Below are 27997 nucleotides of genomic sequence, written 5' to 3'. Positions count from 1 at the left end.
GAGGTGGAGGCCCTGTGATTGGGCTCAGGGTTCTTCCCCATCCTTCAGACACAGGGACCTGACAGCGCTCACTAGAGGTCTTCTTCACTACTGTGTAGTCCTGGTTATGGAGAGACACAGTAATAAATATCACTCCATACATTCCAGAGTCCCTCACCTCTCCACTCATGTCCATCTGTTAGGCCTCATGCACACGACCGTTGTGTGCATCCGTGTCCGTTGTTCCGTTTTCCGTGATTTTCTGCGGACTCATTGACTTTCAATGGGTCCGTTGAAAACTCGGAAAATGCACCGTTGTTCATCCGCGTCCGTGATCCGTGTTTCCTGTCCGTCCAAAAAAATATATTTTTTTGACGGACAACGGTTCACGGACCCATTCAAGTCAATGGGTCAGTGAATAAACACGGATGCACACAAGATTGTCATCCGCGTCCGTGATCCGTGGCTACTTTCACACAGACAGATCCGCAGATCCGTCTGCATAAAAGCTTTTTCAGATCTGAGTAGTATATCCGACAGTATATTCTAACACAGAGGCGTTCCCATAGTGATGGGGACGCTTCATGTTAGAATATACTACGAACTGTGTACACGACTGCCCCCTGCTCAAATTCATTGGTGGCCAGTGCGGCCCCCCTCCCTCCCTCCCCTGTATTTAATTCATTGGTGGCCAGTGCGGCGCCCCCTCCCTCCCTCCCCTGTATTTAATTCATTGGTGGCCAGTGCGGCCCCCCTCCCTCCCTCCCCAGTATTTAATTCATTGGTGGCCAGTGCGGCCTCCCCTCGCCCCCCCTCCTAATTAAAATCCCCCCCATCATTGGTGGCAGCGGAGAGTTCCAATCAGAGTCCCAGTTTAATCACTGGGACTCCGATCGGTAACCATGGCAACCAGGACGCTACTGCAGTCCTGGCTGCCATGGTTACTTAGCGATTTTAGAAGCATTATACTTACCTGCGATGTCTGTGACCGGCCGGGCGCTCCTCCTACTGGTAAGAGACAGGTCTGTGCTATAAGCAATGCACCGCACAGACCTGTCACTTACCAGTAGGAGGAGCGCCCGGCCGATCACAGACATCGCAGGTAAGTATAATGCTTCTAAAATTGCTAAGTAACCATGGTAGCCAGAACTGCAGTAGCGTCCTGGTTGCCATGGTTACCGATCGGAGTCCCAGCGATTAAACTGGGACTCCGATCGGAACTCTCCGCTGCCACCAATGATGGGGGGGGGGGGATTTTAATTAGGAGGGGGGAGAGGGGAGGCCGCACTGGCCACCAATGAATTAAATACTGGGGAGGGAGGGCCGCACTGGCCACCAATGAATTAAATACAGGGGAGGGAGGAAGGGGGCCGCACTGGCCACCAATAAATGTAATACAGGGGAGGGAGGGGGGGCCGCACTGGCCACCAATGAATTAAATACAGGGGAGGGAGGGAGGGGGGCCGCACTGGCCACCAATGAATTTAAAACTGGGGAGGGAGAGGGGTCTCCCCCCTGCTGCCTGGCAGCACCTGATCTCTTACAGGAGGCTATGATACGCACAATTAACCCCTCAGGTGCGGCACCTGAGGGGTTAATTGTGCTGATCACAGCCCCCTGTAAGAGATCGGCAGCAGGGGGCAGTCATGTACACAGTTCTTAGTATATTCTAACTTGAAGCGTCCCCATCACTATGGGAACTCCTCTGTTAGAATATACTGTCGGATCTGAGTTTTCACCATATAACTCAAATCCGATGGTATATTTTAACATAGAGGCGTTTCCCATGGTGATGGGGACGCTTCAAAAACTCAGATCCGATGATATAATAGGGACTCCTGACTTTACATTGAAAGTCAATGGGGGACGGATCCGTTTGCAATTGCACCATATTGTGTCAACGTCAAACGGATCCGTCCCCATTGACTTGCATTGTAAGTCAGGACGGATCAGTTTGGCTCCGCACGGCCAGGCGGACACCAAAACGACTTTTTTTTTTTACTTTGCTTCATGTCCGTGGATCCTCCAAAAATCAAGGAAGACCCACGGAAGAAAAAACGGACACGGATCACGGAACTACAGAACCCGTTTTTGCGGACCGCAAAAAAAACGGTCGTGTGCATGAGGCCTTAGTAACATAGATAAGATGATGTAATGTGACATCATCAGAATCTCTCACCTCTCCAGTAAACTGGAAGAGGATCTCTAGTGTGAGATTTATTATACTCTCCGCCATCTTGTCCCTGTCCATTCTCGTCGGGTAAATACGGAGAAGGATCTTATATAGAAGATATCCAGTGAGTGGATTCTATGTTGTAGGAACCTGAATGGAAAGTAGACGAGACAAAGTAAAATCATAAAAAAAATCCCATTTAAAATACAATTACTGAAGTTAACAGGAGGAGACATCGGAGGAGATAATAAAGTGTAGATGTTGTGTTCTCTCCTTTTGTATTAATTGGAACATGAGTTGAATAGCCAATAAAAGACGTCATTAGTGATGCCAGTATTAACAGCATGACCGCTATAGACCATCATGGGCCTCAATGGTCAGGTGATATACATACCGCCATCAGAGCTCTGACCAATGTTGTCGCTGCAGTAATGTAAACAGACTGAAGAACAGAGGTCGCAATAACGCCTGTACAAGCGTCATAGACGCTTGTTCAGGCCATTTTACTCCCTGGAAAAAGTCTAAGGCGTACCGAAACGCCTTAGACTTTTCCCTGCCATTTATCAACGCAGTGAGCGCTGTGAACGGCACAGGCAGCGCAGTGATGCTGCTGCTGCTGCCTGAAGCAACCAATAACAAGGCTCCTTACAGTGATTGGTCAGTTTGAGCGGGCTGCTGGAGCTTATGGCATGCCGCTCTGAAGTGAGGGAGGAGGCACACGATCCTCACTGGCGGGGTAAGTGGTCTTGCTGTGAAATTTAGTGGGGATCTGAGCGCCTTGGTTTTTCCCTATAATGATGAGTCTGAAGCGCTCAGCCGAGTGCTGTCTCTCCTCCCTGATGAGTGCGGTACTGAAGACGGCCTCAATAGAAGGTCTAGGGGACGTCTTCACTACCGCGCTCAGCAGTGAGGAAAAGTGGCTGAGCGCTTCAGCGAGGGTCTCAGCGCTGGACACGCCAGCAGGAGACCTCCATACAACCTCCATAACGCACAGACCTGTCACCCGTAGACCTCTATGCCACCTATCAGCTTTCCTATGAATCCATCAAGGATAATTAATTGCAGCATGTTCCATCAGACGCTGAACTAGAGATATTGTTTGCTATAAGGATTTCTTCTGTAATGCGGCGCCGCATGGCGCCACGTGGTGCTACAAGTCCCTCTGCCAAGCGCATGAAGTCTTCGCTGTAAGACTGTATAATCCAATAACCACAGCGGTGGTGGAAATTTTGTGGCATGAGATAGGGCAATGGGTCATGGAAGATGAACTCCCCTTTATAGCAAGATCAAGCATAACACAAAATGACAGCCTCTAGATCAGGGATCAGCAACCTCCGGCACTCCAGCTGTTCTGAAACTACAACTCCCAGTATCCTCCTTTCACTTCTTTGTAAGTTACAAGAACAGCTGAGCAAGTGTGCATGCTGGGAGTTGTAGCTTCACAGCAGCTGGAGTGCCAAAGGTTGCTGCAATCCTAGATCTACAGACGAGCCTGCGTGATGTCATCATTCAGATCCACAACAAGTGACTGTGGCGGTGTGAGCACCTGGCACCAGAGGTATGTGCCTAGGTCCTCTGCTTGTGCCCTTGGCACTAGCATGCACCACCATCCATTGTGCCTGTGTCCTGCTCTGCCAGTGCCTCAGGTCTCTCCAAGGACCTACATGAGAGCTCATCTACAAGGACGTAACTTTGGTGGGCAGCAATGGCGATGTGATGGATGGCAAACCCCAGTGACCAGCGGCACAGAAACAGCAGCAAAAATGTAAGGGATTGTCCCAAGATCAACACTATTTACCTATCCATACTTGACCCAGAGAACACTAGAACATGGTAACCAAGGTTGGGCCCCCAGCGATCATGTACTTGAAGGGGACATGTCTGTTTTAGTAACGACTTGCATTTTCCATGCAATAACAATTCTGGGGAGTCAATTCTTGTGACTCTATATTGTACCATTCCTCTATTATTCCTACTAGAACTTATGAACGAAATGCTAGTAGTCTGCAATAAAGGTCCAGCAGGGGATTACCAGTTGACAGCACTGATTGAATAATATCAGGCTGTGCAGTGACACCCCCATCTGGACCTTCACTGTTAGCAAGTCATTCATAACTAATAACAGGAATAACAGAGGAATGGTGCAACATAAGGTCATAAGAATAGATGCTCCAAGATTGTTATTACATGATGGGGGGGGAGTGCAAGTAGTTTCCGAAACAGACAAATCCGGAGAGGTGAGGGGTTTACTTTATGACAGGACAAACCCTTTAAACCTCATAAAAGTGACCTCAAAACTGCCGACACCTCATTGCAACAGTGACCTCAGTGGTGCCGACCCCTCAGCACAACAGTGACCTCAGTGGTGCCGATACCCTCAGCACAACAGTGACCTCAGTGGTGCCAATACCCTCAGAGCAACAGTGACCTCAGTACTGCCGACACCTCATTGCAACAGTGACCTCAGTACTGCCGACACCTCATTGCAACAGTGACCTCAGTGGTGCCGACCCCTCAGCACAACAGTGACCTCAGTGGTGCCGATACCCTCAGCACAACAGTGACCTCAGTGGTGCCGATACCCTCAGAGCAACAGTGACCTCAGTGGTACTGACCCCTCAGCACAACAGTGACCTCAGTGGTGCCGATACCCTCAGAGCAACAGTGACCTCAGTGGTGCCGATACCCTCAGTGCAACAGTGACCTCAGTGGTGCCGATACCCTCAGCGCAACAGTGACCTCAGTGGTGCCGATACCCTCAGCGCAACAGTGACCTCAGTGGTGCCGATACCCTCAGCGCAACAGTGACCTCAGTGGTGCCGATACCCTCAGCGCAACAGTGACCTCAGTGGTGCCGATACCCTCAGAGCAACAGTGACCTCAGTGGTACTGACCCCTCAGCACAACAGTGACCTCAGTGGTGCCGATACCCTCAGAGTAACAGTGACCTCAGTGGTGCCGATACCCTCAGCGCAACAGTGACCTCAGTGGTGCCGATACCCTCAGCGCAACAGTGACCTCAGTGGTGCCGATACCCTCAGCGCAACAGTGACCTCAGTGGTGCCGATACCCTCAGCGCAACAGTGACCTCAGTGGTGCCGATACCCTCAGCGCAACAGTGACCTCAGTGGTGCCGATACCCTCAGCGCAACAGTGACCTCAGTGGTGCCGATACCCTCAGCGCAACAGTGACCTCAGTGGTGCCGATACCCTCAGCGCAACAGTGACCTCAGTGGTACTGACCCCTCAGCACAACAGTGACCTCAGTGGTGCCGATACCCTCAGAGCAACAGTGACCTCAGTGGTGCCGATACCCTCAGTGCAACAGTGACCTCAGTGGTGCCGATACCCTCAGCGCAACAGTGACCTCAGTGGTGCCGATACCCTCAGCGCAACAGTGACCTCAGTGGTGCCGATACCCTCAGCGCAACAGTGACCTCAGTGGTGCCGATACCCTCAGAGCAACAGTGACCTCAGTGGTACTGACCCCTCAGCACAACAGTGACCTCAGTGGTGCCGATACCCTCAGAGTAACAGTGACCTCAGTGGTGCCGATACCCTCAGCGCAACAGTGACCTCAGTGGTGCCGATACCCTCAGCGCAACAGTGACCTCAGTGGTGCCGATACCCTCAGCGCAACAGTGACCTCAGTGGTGCCGATACCCTCAGCGCAACAGTGACCTCAGTGGTGCCGATACCCTCAGCGCAACAGTGACCTCAGTGGTACTGACCCCTCAGCGCAACAGTGACCTCAGCTAAATTTATAATTGTCTAAATTTGCTATTTATGCATGGAAGACAGTTCTAGATACTAGTAATGGTTTCCCTGCACCATTACTTCCCTTCGTATTAATTATTTGAATTACTGTAACTTTCGTACTCCTCATCGGCTGAAAATACTCCTCAAAAATGGTAAGAGGAGTATTTTTACTCTTCCAGAAAAAATGTAGCACGATGTCTGCTGAAGGAGACCACAGGAGCCTCAGTGCTGGAGCAGTGGAGGAATTTACAGGTCCTGTGTTATCCGGGTAATTGTAAAACGCTGCGGAATATGTTGATACATAAATAAAGATTATTATTACTATATAGACAGACATTGGGTTGGCAGATTTTGTTTTTAACATCGCCTCATGACTTGAGATCAGCGAATCGAAGTTGACGAAGTGGCATTCGATCCGAATTTCATGAAAAATTTGATTCGTCCCCAAGGCAAATTTTCTCTCGCTTCATGGTAACGAATCACATTTTTTCTAAAATGGCTGCTGCACATGTTACAAAGTGAAAGTAAGAAGCCCGGGAATGAGGGAGCACCCACAATGCCATGCAGACAGCCAATCAGCAGCCAGCCAGCCCCTGTGATGTCACAGCCAGGGCTGTGGAGTCGGTAGATAAATGGTCCGACTCCGACTTCTCAGTTTTTGGTACTTCCGACTCAGACTCCTCTGTATTTAATATGCGAATGTATTTTATAACAGTGCCATCCACAGACCACCAATAGCACACCTTTTGGTTCAAAATATTTTTTTTCTTATTTTCCTCCTCAAAAACCTAGGTGCGTCTTATGGACAGGTGCGTCTTATAGGACGAAAAATACGGTAATTAATTATAACTTTTTGTGAATTGGGACATTTAAACTTGCTTTTTTTTTTATTTATTCCAATTTAAATCTAGTAGGAGTCGGTTAATTTTTTGCCGACTCAGACTCCAAGTACCCAAAATTGCTTCCACAGCCCTGGTCACAGCCCTATAAAAGGCCTCCTCATGCCCGGTCTGGGTGGCCGCTTGCGTATGAGGCAGTGGCTGAGCCAGCAGGGTGGTAGTGTGGCCATGACTCAGCAGGGTGGAAGCAGTGTGAGATCTGTAGCCAAACGTGTCCCGGGTAGACCGTCTGCTACGCAGAAGCCTACCTGTCCGGAAAGAAGTAGCGGTGCGTGGGTTCACAGAGGCAGTGGTAGCAGGCAGTCAGCACGGAGTGGTGGGGGGAAAATCACATACTCATCGGTGTGGATCACCGGAGGACGATCAGTATGGCCCACTCTGTGACCGGGCCACTGTGTTGACTCATGCGATTTCCACCCTCACCACTTGGTGACTGGGCCACTGTGTTGATGTCTCATGCTGTTGCCACACTCACCACTCTGTCATGGGGGCACTACGTGTTTCAGCGTGTAACAGAACAAGTTCTGCAGAAATCTATGTGGAATCAGCTGATGACGGTTTAAAAGAAGTGCGCTCTTTCACTCTATAGTAGGATCTTGGGCCGCTGCACGGTTCTTTATACCTGGCGCTAACATTGACCTGTAAGGCTGAGTTCACACTTTTGTTATTTGGTCAGTTTTGGCCCCGTAACTGACCAAATAAGTAAAGTGTGCAGTGATTCTAAGAGCGACGCCTGTCATCTGCGTGTCATACTGACTCCCTATGCATTTTCCTGCAATGCACAGTGTTCTACACCACTATACAGGCTCTCCGCAGCCAGGAATAGCTGTTCTTTAACGCGATTTTTCACAAATAAATTTGGATCAAATCAAATTTTTTGGGGAAATTCAGCGAACCGCCCGAATTGAATTTTTCTGAAATTCACTCATCTCTACTCACGACCACACAGATGTAGCGGTTTATGACTAAATACAGCGGTCCCTATCTTCCCTGAGCCATAACTTTTTATTTTCCATTCACATAGCCGTATGGGGCTTATTTTTTGCGGGACACGCTGTACTTTCTAATGCCATCATTTAATACGGCATACAATGTAGTGGGAAGCAGAAAAAAAAATCAAATGGATTGGAATTGAAAGAAAACGCAATTACTCCAGCATTTTACGGGTTTTGTTCCTATTTGTGGAAAAACTGACCTGTGCTCTTCATTCTCTGGGTCAGTACAATTACAACAATACCACATATGTATAGGGTTAATATTCTAAATAGTGTAAAAATAAGTAAAAACTTTAAGAAAAAAAATTCTGACCCCCCATAACTTTTTTAGGCCACATGCACACGGCTGTTCCGTGCATTGGAGACTGCAATTCGCGGTCCCTAATGCACGGGCAACATCCGTGCGGCAGCCGGGATGGATCGAGACACATTCAACTTGAATGGGTCCGTGATCCGTCTGCACTGAAAAAAAAAAAAACGAACATGTTCAATTTTTTTGCAGTGCGGAGGCACAGACAGAAACACCACGGAAGCACTCTGTAGTGCTTCCGTGGGGTCCCGTGCCTCCGTTCTGCACTGCAGCTCCAGATTGCAGACCCATTCAAGTGAATGGGTTCGCATCCGTGATGCGGGGAGCACACGGCCGGTGCCCGCATATTGTGGACCCGCTGTTTGCGTGCCGCAATACAGCCACGGCCTTATAATTGTATCTACTGAGCTGTGTGGGGACTCATTTTTTTGCGGGACAATCTGTTGTTTTTATTGATACCATTTTGTAGTGTGTGTGACTTTTTGTTAACATTTTAGTAAATTTTTTAGGGTAAGAGAAGCGATTTTTTGTTTTTTATGTATTCATTTTCCTATTCTACGGAAAGGGAGTGATTAAAAATGTCATTTTTTTATGATTTTGAAGCTCGGATTTGAGCCTACAAAATCCAATTTAAAAAAAAATTCTGAACAATCAATTTTTTTTTTGATCCATTAATTGTTCTGAATTGCTCACTTCTTTTGTTGGTCTGCCACCTGCTAGCGAAAATAAGAATTGTATCTTCAATACCCTGGGTCTCTTCAGCAAGACCCTGCACATTGAAACCATCCTTATTGGCCGCAGAGGATCGCGGAAAGAAGTCCGGAAGCAGAAGCTTCCGGGTTTTTTACCCTTTAGATGCCATGATCTCACTTGAGGCTTTAATGACTGCGACCGTCCCGCTGAACGCTCGAGCGGGTGCCTATCACTCCAGCGCCGTACATGTATGGAGCTGGAAGCGAAAAGGTTAAAGGGTTTTTCTGTCACAGGGACGTAGATATAGGGGAAGATTCTGCTTTCAGGCCCAAACTCAGAAGGGGCCCACTCAGGAGGAAGATTAAAAGTTTTTATTGTCAGGGTCCCCTCAACAGTATACAGTGACATCCACAGCGCCTCCATAACAGTGACATCCACAGCGCCTCCATAACAGTGACATCCACAGCGCCCCCATAACAGTGACATCCACAGCGCCCCCATAACAGTGACATCCACAGCGCCCCCATAACAGTGACATCCACAGCGCCCCCATAACAGTGACATCCACAGCGCCCCCATAACAGTGACATCCACAGCGCCCCCATAACAGTGACATCCACAGTGCCCCCATAACAGTGACATCCACAGCGCCCCCATAACAGTGACATCCACAGCGCCCCCATAACAGTGACATCCACAGCGCCCCATAACAGTGACCTCCACAGCGCCCCATAACAGTGACCTCCACAGCGGCACCCATAACAGTGACCTCCACAGTGCCCCCATAACAGTGACCTGCACAGCGCCCCCATAAAATTGACATCCACCGTGTGAAATTAATCCAGCGACTGATCTCACACTGCCAACATACAGAGGATGATACCCCAGATCTTATACATTTCAGTTCAGCCCACATTAATTTAACCCACTAGTTACTTATTGAAATCAGTGACAGTGTCTGTCTGTGTCTGTCCACTATAGACCTGACAGAACAACAGACGTGCAGGTTGGGGGACACCTTGGAAATAGTGACCATAAAGTAATAACCTTCCAATTATCATTCAAAAGAGCGTTTCTACAGGGAGAAACAAAAATACCAAACTTCAAAAAAGCTAAATTTAGCCAACTAAGAGAGGCCATAGGCCTAACTAACTGGGACAAAGTCCTCAAAAATAAAAATACAGCCAAAAAATGGGATATCTTTAAAAACATCCTAAAATCTCATTGTGAGAGGTACATACCGTATGGGAATAAAAGGTTAAGGAACAAAAAGAAACCAATGTGGATAAACAGAACTGTAAAGAAAGCAATAAATGACAAAAAGAAAGCATATAAAACCCTAAAACAGGAGGGTAGCACGGAAGCACTGAAAAACTATAAGGAAAAAAACAGAACATGTAAAAAACAAATAAAAGCGGCCAAATTAGAGACCGAGAGATTAATTGCCAAACAGAGTAAAACTAACCCTAAAATGTTCTTCAATTATATAAATGTTAAAAAGTATAAATCTGAAGGTGTCGGCCCTTTAAAGAGTAATGAGGGGGGAGTCGCAGAGAGCGACGAGGAGAAAGCAAAGCTGTTAAATATTTTTTTCTCCAATGTATTCACTGAGGAAAATAAACTGTCAGATGAAATGCTGAATGCTGAAATAAATTCGCCATTAAAAGTGTCCTGTCTGACCCAGGAAGAAGTACAACAGCGACTTAAAAAAATCAAAATAGACAAATCGCCAGGACCGGATGGCATACACCCCCGTATCCTAAGGGAATTAAGTAATGTCATAGCCAGACCCTTATTTCTGATATTTGCGGACTCTGTACTGACAGGGAATGTCCCACAGGATTGGCGCATGGCAAATGTGGTGCCAATATTCAAAAAGGGTCCAAAAACAGAGCCTGGAAACTATAGGCCGGTAAGTTTAACATCTGTTGTGGGTAAACTGTTTGAAGGTTTTCTGAGAGATGCTATGTTAGAGCATCTTATGGGAAATAAGCAAATAACGCCATATCAGCATGGCTTCGTGAGGGATCGGTCATGTCAAACTAATTTAATCAGTTTCTATGAGGAGGTAAGTACTAGACTTGACAGCGGCGAATCAATGGATGTCGTGTATCTGGACTTCTCCAAAGCATTTGACACTGTACCACATAAAAGGTTAGTATATAAAATGAGAATGCTCGGACTCGGAGAAAACGTCTGTAAGTGGGTAAGTAACTGGCTGAGTGATAGAAAACAGAGGGTGGTTATTAACGGTACATACTCAGATTGGGTCACTGTCACTAGTGGAGTACCTCAGGGGTCAGTATTGGGCCCTATTCTCTTCAATATATTTATTAATGATCTTGTAGAAGGCTAGCATAGTAAAATATCAATTTTCGCAGATGACACTAAACTGTGTAAAGTAATTAACACTGAAGAGGACAGTATACTACTACAGAGGGATCTGGATAGATTGGAGGCTTGGGCAGATAAGTGGCAGATGAGGTTTAACACTGAGAAATGTAAGGTTATGCACATGGGAAGGAATAATGCAAGTCACCCGTACATACTAAATGGTAAAACACTGGGTAACACTGACATGGAAAAGGATCTAGGAATTTTAATAAACAGCAAACTAAGCTGCAAAAAACAGTGTCAGGCAGCGGCTGCCAAGGCCAATAAGATAATGGGTTGCATCAAAAGGGGCATAGATGCCCGTGATGAGAACATATTCCTACTACTTTACAAATCACTGGTCAGACCACACATAGAGTACTGTGTACAGTTCTGGGCTCCTGTAAACAAGGCAGACATAGCAGAGCTGGAGAGGGTCCAGAGGAGGGCAACTAAAGTAATAACTGGAATGGGGCAACTACAGTATCCTGAAAGATTATCAAAATTAGGGTTATTCACGTTAGAAAAAAGACGACTGAGGGGAGATCTAATTACTATGTATAAATATATCAGGGGTCAGTACAGAGATCTCTCCCATCATCTATTTATCCCCAGGACTGTGACTGTGACGAGGTGACATCCTCTGCGTCTGGAGGAAAGAAGGTTTGTACACAAACATAGAAGAGGATTCTTTACGGTAAGAGCAGTGAGACTATGGAACTCTCTGCCTGAGGAGGTGGTGATGGTGAGTACAATAAAGGAATTCAAGAGGGGCCTGGACGTATTTCTGGAGGGTAATAATATTACAGGCTATAGCTACTAGAGAGGGGTCGTTGATCCAGGGAGTTATTCTGATTGCCTGATTGGAGTCGGGAAGGAATTTTTTATTCCCCTAAAGTGAGGAAAATTGGCTTCTACCTCACAGGGTTTTTTTTTTTTGCCTTCCTCTGGATCAACTTGTAGGATAACAGGCCGAACTGGATGGACAAATGTCTTTTTTCGGCCTTATGTACTATGTTACTATGTTACTATGTTACTTTGCTGCCAATTCTTGTGCCCAGAACCTGTTTGGGCTGAACTCACCTGCATATGGTGCGGGCACCACCCTCTGTATGTCACCAGTGTGAGATCAGTGCCCGAATTCATTTCAGTCTTTAAATCACACTTTTCTGCCCATTTTCTGCCCGTCATTTGTATTTTATTGCCGCTTTCACCTGATTTCCCCTCGGGACACTCACTGCAACCTTTTTATTACTGGTGATAAGGTGTCCTCAAAATTCATTAAAAAACAACAAAAAATACAAAAGATGTGATTAATAAACTGACGAATAAGAAACCAACTTTAGCCTCATGTCCTGTATCTGCTTTGTGATACTTGGGGGTGTGATCCTCTTCTTGTAGAGCGACTTATTGTTATCCAGTCTTGTTTATAGTGACTTTTTTCAATTAAGTTTAAATTTTATATGTTTTGGGCGTTAGATTATTCATCTCTCTATTGTGTCTATGGATATCAGAAAGAGGTCGGTGGAATTCATCTTTATAGTAACTTTTTATATGTTTTACCCTGTTCCAGCCCGTCTCTGAGATCTCCTGGATATGTCTTCTATATAACGTCCCCTCCATCAGTCCATGTCTCTCAGATCTCCTAGATATGTCTTCTATATAACGCCCCCTCCTCCAGTCCACATCTCTGAGATCTCCTGGATATGTCTTCTATATAATGCCCCCTGCTCCAGTCCATGTCTCTGAGATCTCCTGGATATGTCTTCTATATAACGCCCCCTGCTCCAGTCCACGTCTCTGACATCTCCTGGATATGTCTTCTATATAACGCCCCCTCCTCCAGTCCACGTCTCTGAGATCTCCTGGATATGTCTTCTATATAACGCCCCCTCCTCCAGTCCACGTCTCTGAGATCTCCTGGATATGTCTTCTATATAACGCCCCCTCCTCCAGTCCACGTCTCTGAGATCTCCTGGATATGTCTTCTATATAACGCCCCCTGCTCCAGTCCATGTCTCTGAGATCTCCTGGATATGTCTTCTATATAACGCTCCCTCCTCCAGTCCACGTCTCTGAGATCTCCTGGATATGTCTTCTATATAACGCCCCCTCCTCCAGTCCACATCTCTGAGATCTCCTGGATATGTCTTCTATATAATGCCCCCTGCTCCAGTCCATGTCTCTGACATCTCCTGGATATGTCTTCTATATAACGCCCCCTCCTCCAGTCCACATCTCTGAGATCTCCTGGATATGTCTTCTATATAACGCCCCCTCCTCCAGTCCACATCTCTGAGATCTCCTGGATATGTCTTCTATATAACGCCCCCTCCTCCAGTCCACGTCTCTGAGATCTCCTGGATATGTCTTCTATATAACGCCCCCTCCTCCAGACCACATCTCTGAGATCTCCTGGATATGTCTTCTATATAACGCCCCCTGCTCCAGTCCACGTCTCTGAGATCTCCTGGATATGTCTTCTATATAACGCCCCCTCCTCCAGTCCACGTCTCTGAGATCTCCTGGATATGTCTTCTATATAACGCCCCCTCCTCCAGTCCACATCTCTGAGATCTCCTGAATATGTCTTCTATATAACGCCCCCTGCTCCAGTTCACGTCCCTGAGATCTCCTGAATGTCTTCTATATAATGCTCCCTCCAGTCCACGTCTCTGAGATCTCCTGGATATGTCTTCTATATAACGTCCCCTCCATCAGTCCATGTCTCTGAGATCTCCTGGATATGTCTTCTATATAACGCCCCCTCCTCCAGTCCACGTCTCTGAGATCTCCTGGATATGTCTTCTATATAACGCCCCCTGCTCCAGTCCACATCTCTGAGATCTCCTGGATATGTCTTCTATATAACGCCCCCTGCTCCAGTCCACATCTCTGAGATCTCCTGGATATGTCTTCTATATAACGCCCCCTGCTCCAGTCCACGTCTCTGAGATCTCCTGGATATGTCTTCTATATAACGCCCCCTGCTCCAGTCCACGTCTCTGAGATCTCCTGGATATATCTTCTATATAACGCCCCCCTCCTCCAAACCACATCTCTGAGATCTCCTGGATATGTCTTCTATATAACGCCCCTTCCTCCAGTCCACGTCTCTGAGATCTCCTAGATATGTCTTCTATATAACGTCCCCTGCTCCAGTCCATGTCTTCTATATAACACCCCCTCCTCCAGTCCACGTCTCTGAGATCTCCTGGATATGTCTTCTATATAACGCCCCCTGCTCCAGTCCACGTCTCTGAGATCTCCTGGATATGTCTTCTATATAACGCCCCCTGCTCCAGTCCACGTCTCGGAGATCTCCTGGATATGTCTTCTATATAACGTCCCCTGCTCCAGTCCAAGTCTCTGAGATCTCCTGGATAGGTCTTCTATATAACGCCCCCTGCTCCAGTCCACGTCTCTGAGATCTCCTGGATATGTCTTCTATATAACGTTCCCTCCTCCAGTCCACGTCTCTGAGATATCCTTGATATGTCTTCTATATAAAGCCCCCTCCTCCAGTCCATGTCTTCTATATAACACCCCCTCCTCCAGTCCACGTCTCTGAGATCTCCTGGATATGTCTTCTATATAATGCCCCCTCATACAGTCCATGTCTTCTATATAACACCCCCTCCTCCAGACCACGTCTCTGAGATATCCTGGATATGTCTTCTATATAATGCCCCCTCCTACAGTCCATGTCTTCTATATAACACCCCCTCCTCCAGTCCACGTCTCTGAGATATCCTGGATATGTCTTCTATATAACGCCCCCTCCTCCAGTCCATGTCTCTGAGATCTCCTGGAAATGTCTTCTATATAACGTCACCTGCTCCAGTCCATGTCTCTGAGATCTCCTGGATATGTCTTCTATATAACGCCCCCTGCTCCAGTCCACGTCTCTGAGATCTCCTGGATATGTCTTCTATATAACGTCACCTGCTCCAGTCCATGTCTTCTATATAACACCCCCTCCTCCAGTCCACGTCTCTGAGATCTCCTGGATATGTCTTCTATATAACGTCACCTGCTCCAGTCCACGTCTCTGAGGTCTCCTGGATATGTCTTCTATATAACGCCCCCCGCTCCAGTACACGTCTCAGAAATCTCTTGGATATGTCTTCTATATAACGTCCCCTCCTCCAGTCCACGTCTCTGAGATCTCCTGGAAATGTCTTCTATATAACGTCACCTGCTCCAGTCCATGTCTCTGAGATCTCCTGGATATGTCTTCTATATAACGCCCCCTGCTCCAGTCCACGTTTCTGAGATCTCCTGGAAATGTCTTCTATATAACGTCACCTGCTCCAGTCCATGTCTTCTATATAACACCCTCTCCTCCAGTCCACGTCTCTGAGATCTCCTGGATATGTCTTCTATATAATGCCCCCTCATACAGTCCATGTCTTCTATATAACGCCCCCTGCTCCAGTACACGTCTCTGAAATCTCTTGGATATGTCTTCTATATAACGTCCCCTCCTCCAGTCCACGTCTCTGAGATCTCCTGGAAATGTCTTCTATATAACGTCACCTGCTCCAGTCCATGTCTCTGAGATCTCCTGGATATGTCTTCTATATAACGCCCCCTGGTCCAGTCCACGTCTCTGAGATCTCTTGGATATGTCTTCTATATAACGTCCCCTCCTCCAGTCCACGTCTCTGAGATCTCCTGGATATGTCTTCTATATAACGCCCCCTGCTCCAGTCCACGTTTCTGAGATCTCCAGGAAATGTCTTCTATATAACGTCACCTGCTCCAGTCCATGTCTTCTATATAACACCCTCTCCTCCAGTCCACGTCTCTGAGATCTCCTGGATATGTCTTCTATATAATGCCCCCTCATACAGTCCATGTCTTCTATATAATGCCCCCTGCTCCAGTCCACGTCTCTGAGATCTCCTGGATATGTCTTCTATATAACGCCCCCTCCTCCAGTCCAAGTCTCTGAGATCTCCTGGATATGTCTTCTATATAACACCCCCTCCTCCAGTCCACGTCTCTGAGATCTCCTGGATATGTCTTCTATATAACACCCTCTGCTCCAGTCCACGTCTCTGAGGTCTCCTGGATATGTCTTCTATATAACGCCCCCTGCTCCAGTCCACGTCTCTGACATCTCCTGGATATGTCTTCTATATAACGCCCCCTGCTCCAGTCCACGTCTCTGAGGTCTCCTGGATATGTCTTCTATATAACACCGCCTCCTCCAGTCCACGTCTCTGAGATCTCCTGGATATGTCTTTTATATAACGTCCCCTCCATCAGTCCATGTCTCTGAGATCTCCTGGATATGTCTTCTATATAACGCCCCCTGCTCCAGTCCACGTCTCTGAGATCTCCTGGATATGTCTTCTATATAACGCCCCCTGCTCCAGTCCACGTCTCTGAGATCTCCTGGATATGTCTTCTATATAACGCCCCTTCCTCCAGTCCACGTCTCTGAGATCTCCTAGATATGTCTTCTATATAACGTCCCCTGCTCCAGTCCATGTCTTCTATATAACACCCCCTCCTCCGGTCCACGTCTCTGAGATCTCCTGGATATGTCTTCTATATAAAGCCCCCTCCTCCAGTCCATGTCTTCTATATAACACCCCCTCCTCCAGTCCACGTCTCTGAGATCTCCTGGATATATCTTCTATATAACGCCCCCTGCTCCAGTCCACGTCTCTGAGATCTCCTGGATATGTCTTCTATATAACGCCCCCTCCTCCAGTCCACGTCTCTGAGATCTCCTGGATATGTCTTCTATATAATGCCCCCTCCTACAGTCCATGTCTCTGAGATCTCCTGGATATGTCTTCTATATAACGTCACCTGCTCCAGTCCACGTCTCTGAGATCTCCTGGATATGTCTTCTATATAACGCCCCCTCCTCGAGTCCACGTCACTGAGATCTCCTGGATATGTCTTCTATATAACGCCCCCTCCTCCAGTCCACGTCTCTGAGATCTCCAGGATATGTCTTCTATATAACGTCCCCTGCTCCAGTCCACATCTCTGAGATCTCCTGGATATGTCTTATATATAACGCCCCCTGCTCCAGTCCACGTCTCTGAGATCTCCTGGATATGTCTTATATATAACGCCCCCTCCTCCAGTCCATGTCTCTGAGATCTCCAGGATATGTCTTCTATATAACGTCCCCTGCTCCAGTCCACATCTCTGAGATCTCCTGGATATGTCTTATATATAACGCCCCCTGCTCCAGTCCACGTCTCTGAGATCTCCTGGATATGTCTTCTATATAACGCCCCCCCTGCTCCAGTCCACGTCTCTGAGATCTCCTGGATATGTCTTCTATATAACGCCCCCCCTGCTCCAGTCCACGTCTCTGAGATCTCCTGGATATGTCTTCTATATAACGCCCCCTCCTCCAGTCCACGTCTCTGAGATCTCCTGGATATGTCTTCTATATAACGCCCTCTGCTCCAGTCCACATCTCTGAGATCTCCTGGATATGTCTTATATATAACGCCCCCTGCTCCAGTCCACGTCTCTGAGATCTCCTGGATATATCTTCTATATAACGCCCCCTGCTCCAGTCCACGTCTCTGAGATCTCCTGGATATGTCTTCTATATAACGCCCCCTCCTCCAGTCCACGTCTCTGAGATCTCCTGGATATGTCTTCTATATAACGCCCCCTGCTCCAGTCCACGTCTCTGAGATCTCCTGGATATGTCTTCTATATAATGTCCCCTGCTCCAGTCCACATCTCTGAGATCTCCTGGATATGTCTTCTATATAACGCCCCCTCCTCCAGTCCACGTCTCTGAGATCTCCTGGATATGTCTTCTATATAACGTCCCCTGGTCCAGGCTTTTGTTGCACCAGAGGAAGGCCGCTCCTTGAAATGCATTGTATACTAGAACCAACCTCTTGTGATTTGTATTTGATGTTATTATCTTTAAGCTGGTGTCCTGCCCCAGAAGCTGCATCTTTACTTCCTGCTTCATGTTCTCTGGAGTTTGTAGATTAGGCTGAGTTCACACTTCAGTTATTTGATCAGTTATTTCCATCAGTTATTGTGAGCCAAAACCTGGTGTGGGAGAAAAACACAGAACAAGTGCAGATCTTCCCATTACACCTGATCTCTGAGTAGCTTCACTACTGGTCTGGGCTGAATAACTGAAGGAAATAACTGAAGTGTGAACTTGGCCTTAAGGGCGGATGGAGCCTTATATGTGTGGATGTGATGAGTGTTCCACTTACCTGGGGGCAGGCGTGTCCTCCTCTGACAACCCTTCACTATGGAGCCTCCTGGGCTGTAATTTCTACCACCATGTAGTAGTCAGGCTCCAGGATGTGCTGCAGGAGGAAGTAAAGGACCTGTGATGATGTCATACCCATGTGATCGTGTGGGAGGAGTCAGGCTCCAGGCTGTGCTGCAGGAGAAGGTACAGTACCTGTGATGATGTCATGACCATGTGATAAGGTGTGGGAGGAGTTAGGTTGTGCAGTAGGAGAAGGTACAGGACCTGTGATGATGTCATAACCATGTGATCGTGTGTGGGAGGAGTTAGGTTGTGCAGCAGAAGGTACAGGACCTGTGATGATGTCATTACCATGTGATTGTGTGTGGGAGGAGTCATGAAGATCACATGACCAGGAAGGATTATCCGCTCCCTGTACACAGGTCTCTGCTGTACTGCTTGTAATCCCAGTCTGTATGTAGCAGAGCTGTAAGCCTGTAACGTTAATGTAGATGAGCTGTATGTGTGTAATGTCTGTGTAGTTGAGCTGTATGTGCATACAACCAAGCTGTTTATGTGTAATATGCCTCTGAAGACTTGTATCAGTGTGTGCAGCAGAGCTGTGTATGTGTAATGTTCAGTTACTACAGCTGAGTCTCTGTCATTTCCATGTAGCAGAGCCGGCGATGTAATCTGCTGGTATCGGGGCTCTGTGTGTGCTCAGGAGATGTTTAGGGGTAACTCTGTCCCTTTTATCCATATCAGCGCTTACTTCAGAGACAAGATTGGTTATATCCGGCAGGAATCTCCCAGTCCCCAACCAATTTTGATCCTCCTCCTCCCCCCCCGGGTCAAATATGGACAACGTGGGATTTTGGATCCTAATCCAATTATTATAAATATAAAAACAATAAAAAAAAAGGAGGGATGCACATAAATATAGGATGGATACACATAATGGGTATACACAATAGAATTTTGAAAGAGATAACTGAGTTTTTTGACTTGAATGAAGGCTCAGCGGCAACTAATATGGTATGGGAGGCCACAAAGGCTTTGATTAGAGGGGTCTTTATAAAATGCACAGCAATATATAAGAAAGGGACAAGGAAAAAAATATTGGACTTGGAACATGAGGGGGAAAAATATGAAAAAAAAAGTATATTGAAAACCCCATAGACAAAAACTATAAAGAGTGGACAGAGAAAGTTTCTAAATTGCAAGATGAACGGCTCTTATTGGCGGAACAACAAAAAGAAAACTATGTGAGGGACAACTAGATTTACGCACATGTAGCGGTCCAGATAAAAAAGAATAACTATATCCACTGCTTAGTGGACCATTCAGGATATAAAACTACTGAACAAGCGGCTAAAATAGAACTGCTTAAAGAATACTTTGAAGATATACTGTATTTTTTGCCCCATAAGACGCACTTTATCTCCCCCCAAAATGGGGGGAAAATGTCCCTGCGTCTTATGGGGCGAATGCTGGCAGTTTTACATCGCTGGCTGCGATGTACGATTTAGCGGGGGAGGGACTGGGAGGAGGAGTTGGGGGCCGGCAATAGCGGCGGGGCGGTGCAGTCAGTGTACTATAGCCCCGCCGGTATACTAATTTAAAATGTCTTATTCAATTAATAGTTATTACACATGCCCCCCAACTCCTATTATTACCTTACATCCTAACAGCTTCAGTAGAATGCAGGCAGGCCGGGCGGGCGGCATCGTAACTCCCTGATATCACGTGCCTGCGCCGCCTACTTTATGAATGAAGCAGGCGGCGCAGGCAAGTGACGTCAGTGAGTGATGCGCCGGCAGCCCGGCATTGTACAGAAGCTTTTGGGATGTAAGGTACTATAAGGAGTTGGGGGGCATGTGTAATAACTTTTAATTGAATAAGACATTTTATATTTGTATACTGGAGCGGCGGCGGGGGGGATCTGTGGATGACATTTTTATGAGGGACATCTGTGGATGGCAGAGTTATGGGCTGGGGGGGTCTGTGGATGGCACTGTTATGGGGTGGGGGGTCTGTGGATGGCACTGTTATGGGGTGGGGGGTCTGTGGATGGCACTTATGGGCTGGGGGGGTCTGTGGATGGCACTTATGGGCTGGGGGGGTCTGTGGATGGCATTGTTATGGGGTGGGAGCCACAGATCCCCCATAACAGTGTCCGTCACAGATCCCCCCCATAACAGTGTCCGTCATCCACAGATCCCCCCATAATAGTGTCCGTCATCCACAGATCCCCCCATAACAGTGTCCGTCATCCACAGATCCCCCATAACAGTGTCCGTCATCCACAGATCCCCCCCATAACAGTGTTCATCATCCACAGATCCCCCCATAACAGTGTCCGTCATCCACAGATTCCCCCCATAACAGTGTCCATCATCCACAGATCCCCCCCATAACAGTGTCCGTCATCCACAGATCCCCCCATAACAGTGTCCGTCATCCACAGATCCCCCCATAACAGTGTCCGTCATCCACAGATCCCCCCATAACAGTGTCCGTCATCCACAGATCCCCCCATAACAGTGTCCGTCATCCACAGATCCCCCCCATAACAGTGTCCGTCATCCACAGATCCCCCCATAATAGTGTCCGTCATCCACAGATCCCCCCATAACAGTGTCCGTCATCCACAGATCCCCCATAACAGTGTCCGTCATCCACAGATCCCCCCCATAACAGTGTTCATCATCCACAGATCCCCCCATAACAGTGTCCGTCATCCACAGATCCCCCCCATAACAGTGTCCATCATCCACAGATCCCCCCATAATAGTGTCCGTCATCCACAGATCCCCCCATAACAGTGTCCGTCATCCACAGATCCCCAGTAATAGTACCATCCACAGACCACCATTAGTTCCAAACCCACCAAAAGCAAACCTTTTGGTTAAAAATATTTTTTTTCTTATTTTCCTCCCCAAAAACCTAGGTGCGTCTTATGGGCCGGTGCGTCTTATAGGGCGAAAAATACGGTATATAGTAGTAAGATAAATAAGAACTTGGTGCAAATACAACCGTTTCTGGATAAAACTATTATCTCCATGTTAACAACAGACCAATGTGAAACTTTGGAAGCCCCTTTAAATCCTTTAGAAGGGGATAAAATACTATCTAGGATTACAAAGAACAAGACCCCAGGAATAGATGGCATCCCGTTTGAAGTTTATGTTCAATATAAAGAAATACTAATTCCGAAACTATTGACAATGTGAGATGACTCGAGGAAGGTAGGAAAACTGCCAGATTCCCTGGGAGAAGTCTTAATTACATTGATTTTGAAACCGGGAAAAGACCCAGCCCTTCCGGATTCATATCGCCCCATCTCATTAATTAATACTGATAATTAAACATTGGCCAGGATTCTGGCAGCCAGACTCAGGAGCGTGGTCTCGGTGCTTGTTCATGAGGATCAGACGGGATTTATGTCAGGTAAAACTACAACTGATAATATTATGCGTTACTTTGTGAACACCCAGCTTCAACCTACAAATTGTGGCGAACGATGGATTGTTACTATAGACGCCTCAAAGGCGTTTGATACTATAGAATGGCCCTTTTTTTGATTACAACATTGAAGAAAATGAGTTTCGGGGACAATTTTATTTCATGGGTAAAATTGTTATATACCGAAATCTCAGCAAGAGTGATACTAAACGGGGAATATTCCGACAACATATACATTCGCAGGGGAGTTAGACAGGGGTGTCCCCTTTCCCCTCTGCTATTTGCCATAGCTATGGAGCCGTCAGCTGATATGATCAGGCAAGATGAAGAAATTGTGGGGTTTAGGTTTGGTGAGCACGAGGAAAAAATTGCTTTATATGCAGACGATATTATGTTGTTTGTAGGCTCACATAGATCACTGACGAAGATTTTCCAGGTATTTGACCAGTATGGCAAATATGCTGGGCCTAATATAAACTGGTCTAAATCGGCCTGTGTCCCGATTGATCCCTTAAACAATTTTATACCAGGATCACTGGAAATTAAGATGATTAATGAACCCGTCAAATATCTGGGCATTCAAATAACCCCAAACCCCAAGGATTACGCCCGGTTGAATACAGGAGATTATTAAGAAAATAGAGGTATGGAAAAGATTATATGTCTCGATGCGATGGCAGGTCGTATCTCCTTGGTGAAAATGTGTCTATTACCCCCCCCCCTGAATTATATCTTGTGGAACTCACCGGTAATAATCCCCAAAAAAACATTTAAAATAATAGCTAGCCTCTTACTGGATTTGATATGGCGAGGGGAAAAAAAACAGGATAAAAGCACAAATATTGTGCATCCATGAGAGGGAGGACAGACTATCAGTCCCAGACTTGGAACTTTATTTTATCTCCGGCCATATAAAAAACATGATAATGTGGAGCAATACCAAAGATATAAGTCCATGATTGCAGGGATAAATAATAGGTTGGATAACTGTACTATCTTCCAATTAACGGAAGCTGGTATTTCGCCACAACAGGAAGGTAGCAGGATACCGCTATTTGAATTGATGGACAGGGTCTGGAAGGAAGCAAGAGCACTGTGGACCCAGGCTGGATTCCATGTAGACACCGTATTGTGGGATAATACCCACCTTATAGAATTAAAGTCAATTGAACAGACAATTTGGTGGAAACACGGAATTTATAAACTGGGCCAGGTATGGAGAGAGGGGGATATAATACTATATGATCTTAAAAAGGAGTATGGAATGGGCAATATAGAACCGAGTTTCTTTTATTTGCAAATAAAACAAGCATTGCGAATGACGCTAGGAAAAGGTACCCAAATTGCTACCCTACCGCAGCCGCTAGTTAATATCTCCAAACTAAAAGCAGAGGGGAAATTAGTTTCTAAAATTTATGAATGTCTGTTACATCAAAAGACTAAGAAAAGAGCAGTTAATAGCTTAATGCATAAATGGCAAGATGTTCTAAACCCCCAACGAGAAGAGTTTTGGGAATCGGCCATACAGGAAAAAAACAGGGTTTCAAAGAACTTTTCCCATCGAATTACTCAATTTAATATACTATATTGTCTTTACTACTCCCCTAAGTTATTAATGAAGTGTTATTAATCTAAAGACTTTAGTTGCCTAAAATGTGGGGAGGAAGGGGTGGACGATGTTCATATACTCTGGACATGTAAAAATATTCAAGGGTTCTGGGAAAAGGTAAGTGATAGAATTGAGCAATACCATCGGTTCAAAGTACCCAGACAATTTGAAATATGTATACTGGGGGTGATGGATAAAATGGATACCCCTCAACATCGAGATATAGCATCCAAACTCCTATTTCAAGCTAGGAAATGTATTATTGGACATTAAGGAGGTAGTGCTGTCCCCACGGTCAGGGAATGGGAGAAGCTTACCAGGGCCTCGCTTGCCAGAGAGGAATTTCATCTGGCAAACATTAAGAAAAAACATAGATTTGCCAGTACATGGCAGAAATGGCTATTATAGTGTTTTTGGGGGGACAGTGGCTATTGTGAGTTGGAGCCGAGGGGAAGGGGAAGGGGAAGGAGAAAAGAGAGAATTTTATTTTAATTTTTTTCTCGAGAGGTGGCAGACAACGGATAGAGGGAGGTGGCTGGGGAACTGTATACACAATGCTATGTAATTAAAAGTTTGTTAAAGTTTTCTTTGTAAGATGTTAAAAAAAACTATAAAGATTTAAATAAAAAAATTAAATAAAAATAAGCTTTCTGCAAACTCTCTTCTTGACTCCATTAAACCATGCCTTCCGCTTTCTCCACTTTACAGAAACTTTCTTTACTAAAGTGTCCAACGATCTCCTGACAGCAAAAAGGAATGGCGACTATTCTCTACTTATTCTTCTGGATCCCCCTGCAGCATTTGAAATGGTAGACCGCGGGGCGGGGCCGGATGAGGAGCTGTAAGGGAGGCAAGCCGCGCTAGCTCCAGAGCCTGCAAAACAATTAGTCAGTGACCCCAACATCTCCCCAAAGCCTTGGGAAACTCTTCGGACCACCATCTCATCATATTCAGATATGGGTCGCACTAGGAGGAAGCGCCCAGCAAAATAGAGGCGTTCAGCAGGGCAGCCGGAGGAATCCAAGATGGCGCCCTCTCCTCACAGCATGTGGCGTCTGAGGTACAGCCAGATAATGCGCTCTTCCCAACGCACCTCATAAATACAGGGGGAAGAAGACCCTCGCGCTCACAAAACTCTCCCTCCTCAGCAATCTCTTCTCCATCTAAAAAGAAACAAGTATCAGCAGCTGCCCCTTACCAGCACATGCTGCAAGACGCAGCAGCCTCCTATAATGATGAGGGAACCTCACTTCTGGAGAGAGGTACTCAAGCAATCCGCTCTCCTTCACCCCCAACAGTTAGTGCCCATTCTGCCCCAGTCACAGAAATTACTCTAAGTTCCTTATTACATGACCTGAGACACTCTATATAGAAAGAAATCACCTCTGCATTCTCTGCCTTACAAAAAGATATCACTCAAATTGGAGAGAGAACATCCCATATTGAGGATAAAATGAAAGAATTTACCAATGCCCACAACCAATTAGTGGACGCAAACAGTGATGTGGAGGACGACATATCAGCATTGAAACTCAAACTAGCGGATCTTGAGGGTCGTTCAAGACACAATAATTTGAGATTCAGAAGGATTCCGGAGTCCTTGATAATGTAAATATCCAGCTCACCCTTGTTTGGTAATGATGCACGTATTTCACCCCGGGTGCACGGAAGTATAGGTTAGACCTTTATAATGTCGACGAAAAAGAGGGTTCCAGCACCACTTGAATCTTGAGTGATATTTTTTTCTTTATTTTCAGTGATAGAAAAACAGCAGTAAAACTTCACAGGTCCTGGTTCAATCTACGCGTTTCAAACAGGTAAGTTCTTATTCATGACTGGCATGTTTTGCTTGTGTGAGAGCGGCCATATATACTCTCATACAGAGCGCCCATTCCCCAATTTAGGGAGGAGATTATATCCAGGTGAATATGGCACCGCAATCACACACGAGTGCATAACAGGCATCTGTTCTATTCCTAATGATAAAAATACTGATGGATTGGAGTGGTATAAAAACTTCAATGTAATGGAAAATACTCCCATGGCCAGTAGACAGCGGTACACATCTTCATATAAATATAAAAAATGCATAAAATTATAATGCATTGGCCGTGACCGAAAAAAACCGCAAGGTGTGAACACGGTTCCAATCAATTCAGTATAGAAAGAAAGTTAAAACTAGTGAAAACAAACAGAAATATATACACATGGTACACCTTTAGAAAGCAAAATAGTCCCGGCTCAATAGAAGTACATCAGTTCTTTTTTAAGATTTAATCCAGCAGGAAATCTAGTGTTTAATTTCAGTATCCAGTATGCTTCTCTGTGTGCGATCAATCTCTTTAGATCGCCACCTCTATATGGGGGGACAACACGTTCTATAGCATAGGCTGAAAAAGTAGTTAGACTTCTGCTGTGGGAAGAAATGAAGTGTTTAGCTGCATTAGAGACATTCACATAGGCACTGTTGGTTATGTCATTTAAGTGCTCTAATAATCGTGTCTTGAATTTACGAGATGTACATCCGACATACATTAGTTTACATTCTGTGCATTCTATTACATATACCACACCTAAAGTATTACAATTAATGTATCTTTTGATTGGAAAATATTCCGTATTGCAAGAATCATGAAAAACCTTACATATAGTAACATAACTGCAGGCCTTACAGGGGTGACTGCCACATTTGGTGAAAGCGGCATATTTAAGCCAGGTAGACTTGTGTTTTGCAGCAGATAAATAAAGGGATGGAGACAGGGAGGTCGCAAGAGACGGAGGTCGTCTTGAGACCACTCTGTGTCCAGCCCTGAGTAAGGAAATTAGGGTCTGATCCTCAAATAGTGCTGAAATGCAACTGGAAAAGATGTTTTTAATCTTATTAAATTGGTTACTGTATGTGAGAACCAGTGTTGGCAAATTCTTATTTAGGGATTTATTTTTTAATATAGATTCCCTACCAAAAAGTAGTTCCCTCCGGGTCTTTTTTGCTGCTATTGTTTGTGCTCGTTTGAGCATCCAACCAGGGTAACCGCTGGCTGAAAGTCGTTCACATATGATCCTACTTTCATTTTGGAACGAATCCTCATTGCAGCAGTTGCGTCTAGCTCTAATATATTCTCCAACTGGTATGGCCTTTACTGTATGGATAGGGTGGTGGCTATTGGCCCGGAGAATAGTATTCCCTGCAGTGGATTTACGGTAAGTCTTTGTTTCAATAGTGGTGCCAATAACAACCTCTAAGAGCAAGGTCTAGGAAGTTGACTGAGACTGCATCATGGAGACACGTAATCGCAGACCATAAGGGTTGCTGTTTAAGTAGGATTCAAATGAGGGTATGGCAGATACATTGCCGCTCCAAATAAGGAGCAAATCATCGATGTATCTGCCATACCACTCAATGTCTGCCTGGAATGGATTGTCCGTGTCATAAACATAATGTTCCTCCCAATATCACATAGTGATGTTGGCGAGGGAGGGGGAGAATTTGGCTCCCATAGAAACGCCTTTGATCTGCACATAGTACATGTCATCAAAGCAAAAAAAATTATGCGAAAGTAAAAATGATGTCACTAACAGAATGTAATGAATGAAATCATTGCCGTGAGGGCTGTACCTGTGCAGATGATATTCCAGAGACAGAAGCGCTACTGAGTGAGGTATGGAAGGGTACAGGCTAATAACATCTGATGTAATCCAGGTGAAATTGGGACACCATTGTTTATCAAAGAAGTTTTTTAGTACATCTCCTGTATCTTTGATATAACCCGGTGTCCGTTTGACCAACGGTTGTAACACAGAGTCGAGCCACTGGCTCAATCTTTCAGTCAAGGAGCCGATACCTGAAATTATAGGGCGGAGCGGTGGAGGGCAGGCGCCTTTGTGGATTTTAGGAAGAGCATGTATGATGGGCATGATAGGCGACTCTATATTTAAATAAGAAAATTCTTTGTGAGAAAAAAACAAACAAATCTCTACTAGATATTCTTTCTGGTATTTGGTGGTAGGATTTGAGCTTAATTTTCTATAGGTAGAAGAGTCACATATAATGCCCAGTAAGATTGCTATCACTGGATGGTCTGTCCCCATGTTAATAAGGAGAAGTTCCTTTTCCATAATATCTTGGAACACGTCCATCCCAGCAGTACGAGACTTCAGGGGATAGAAACGTGGATTAAGAGTGCGGAAACTGCATGCTGCAGGAACCGCGTCCCTAGTCCCGGATTCAGACTGTAAATCTTGGAGATTAGTGAGAGCAAGTTGTTCCATAAATGAGAAACCTGAAAAGACATTGTCTATTTGCTGGGTGGGCATATCAAATGAGTTCCTCTTCATTATAATGCTTTTTAACCGTTAGGTTTCTGACAAATTTATTTATGTCTATTAGAGTGGAGAACAGATCGAAATCATTTGATGGTATAAAATTTAGACCTAATCCCAGAACCTTATATTGATTATCAGTTAATAGTGTTTTAGATAAATTAACAACATCCAAATTATTTATCAATTTTTTTTTGGGGACGGGTCACCATAATGTG

At 45.7% G+C, this 27997-nt stretch overlaps 1 protein-coding gene and 1 long non-coding RNA gene across 4 annotated transcripts in view; both read right to left on the bottom strand.

Moving 5' to 3' along the window:
- Window positions 1–27997, bottom strand: part of LOC121003535 (gastrula zinc finger protein XlCGF26.1-like) — a 1829815-nt gene that overhangs the window by 1141726 nt on the left and 660092 nt on the right. The gene's annotated exons all lie outside the window — the stretch shown is intronic.
- Window positions 43–18478, bottom strand: LOC121003620. Its single transcript, XR_005779561.1, has 3 exons — window positions 18405–18478; window positions 2159–2302; window positions 43–100 (listed from the first exon to the last, which is right to left on the bottom strand). It is a non-coding gene; the product is annotated as an uncharacterized LOC121003620 (long non-coding RNA).

Source organism: Bufo bufo, chromosome 6, assembly GCF_905171765.1.
Source record: "Bufo bufo chromosome 6, aBufBuf1.1, whole genome shotgun sequence".
Taxonomy (NCBI): Eukaryota; Metazoa; Chordata; class Amphibia; order Anura; family Bufonidae; genus Bufo; species Bufo bufo.
Note: the sequence above shows the minus strand (reverse complement) of the source record. Positions and strands in the feature narration are given on the sequence as shown.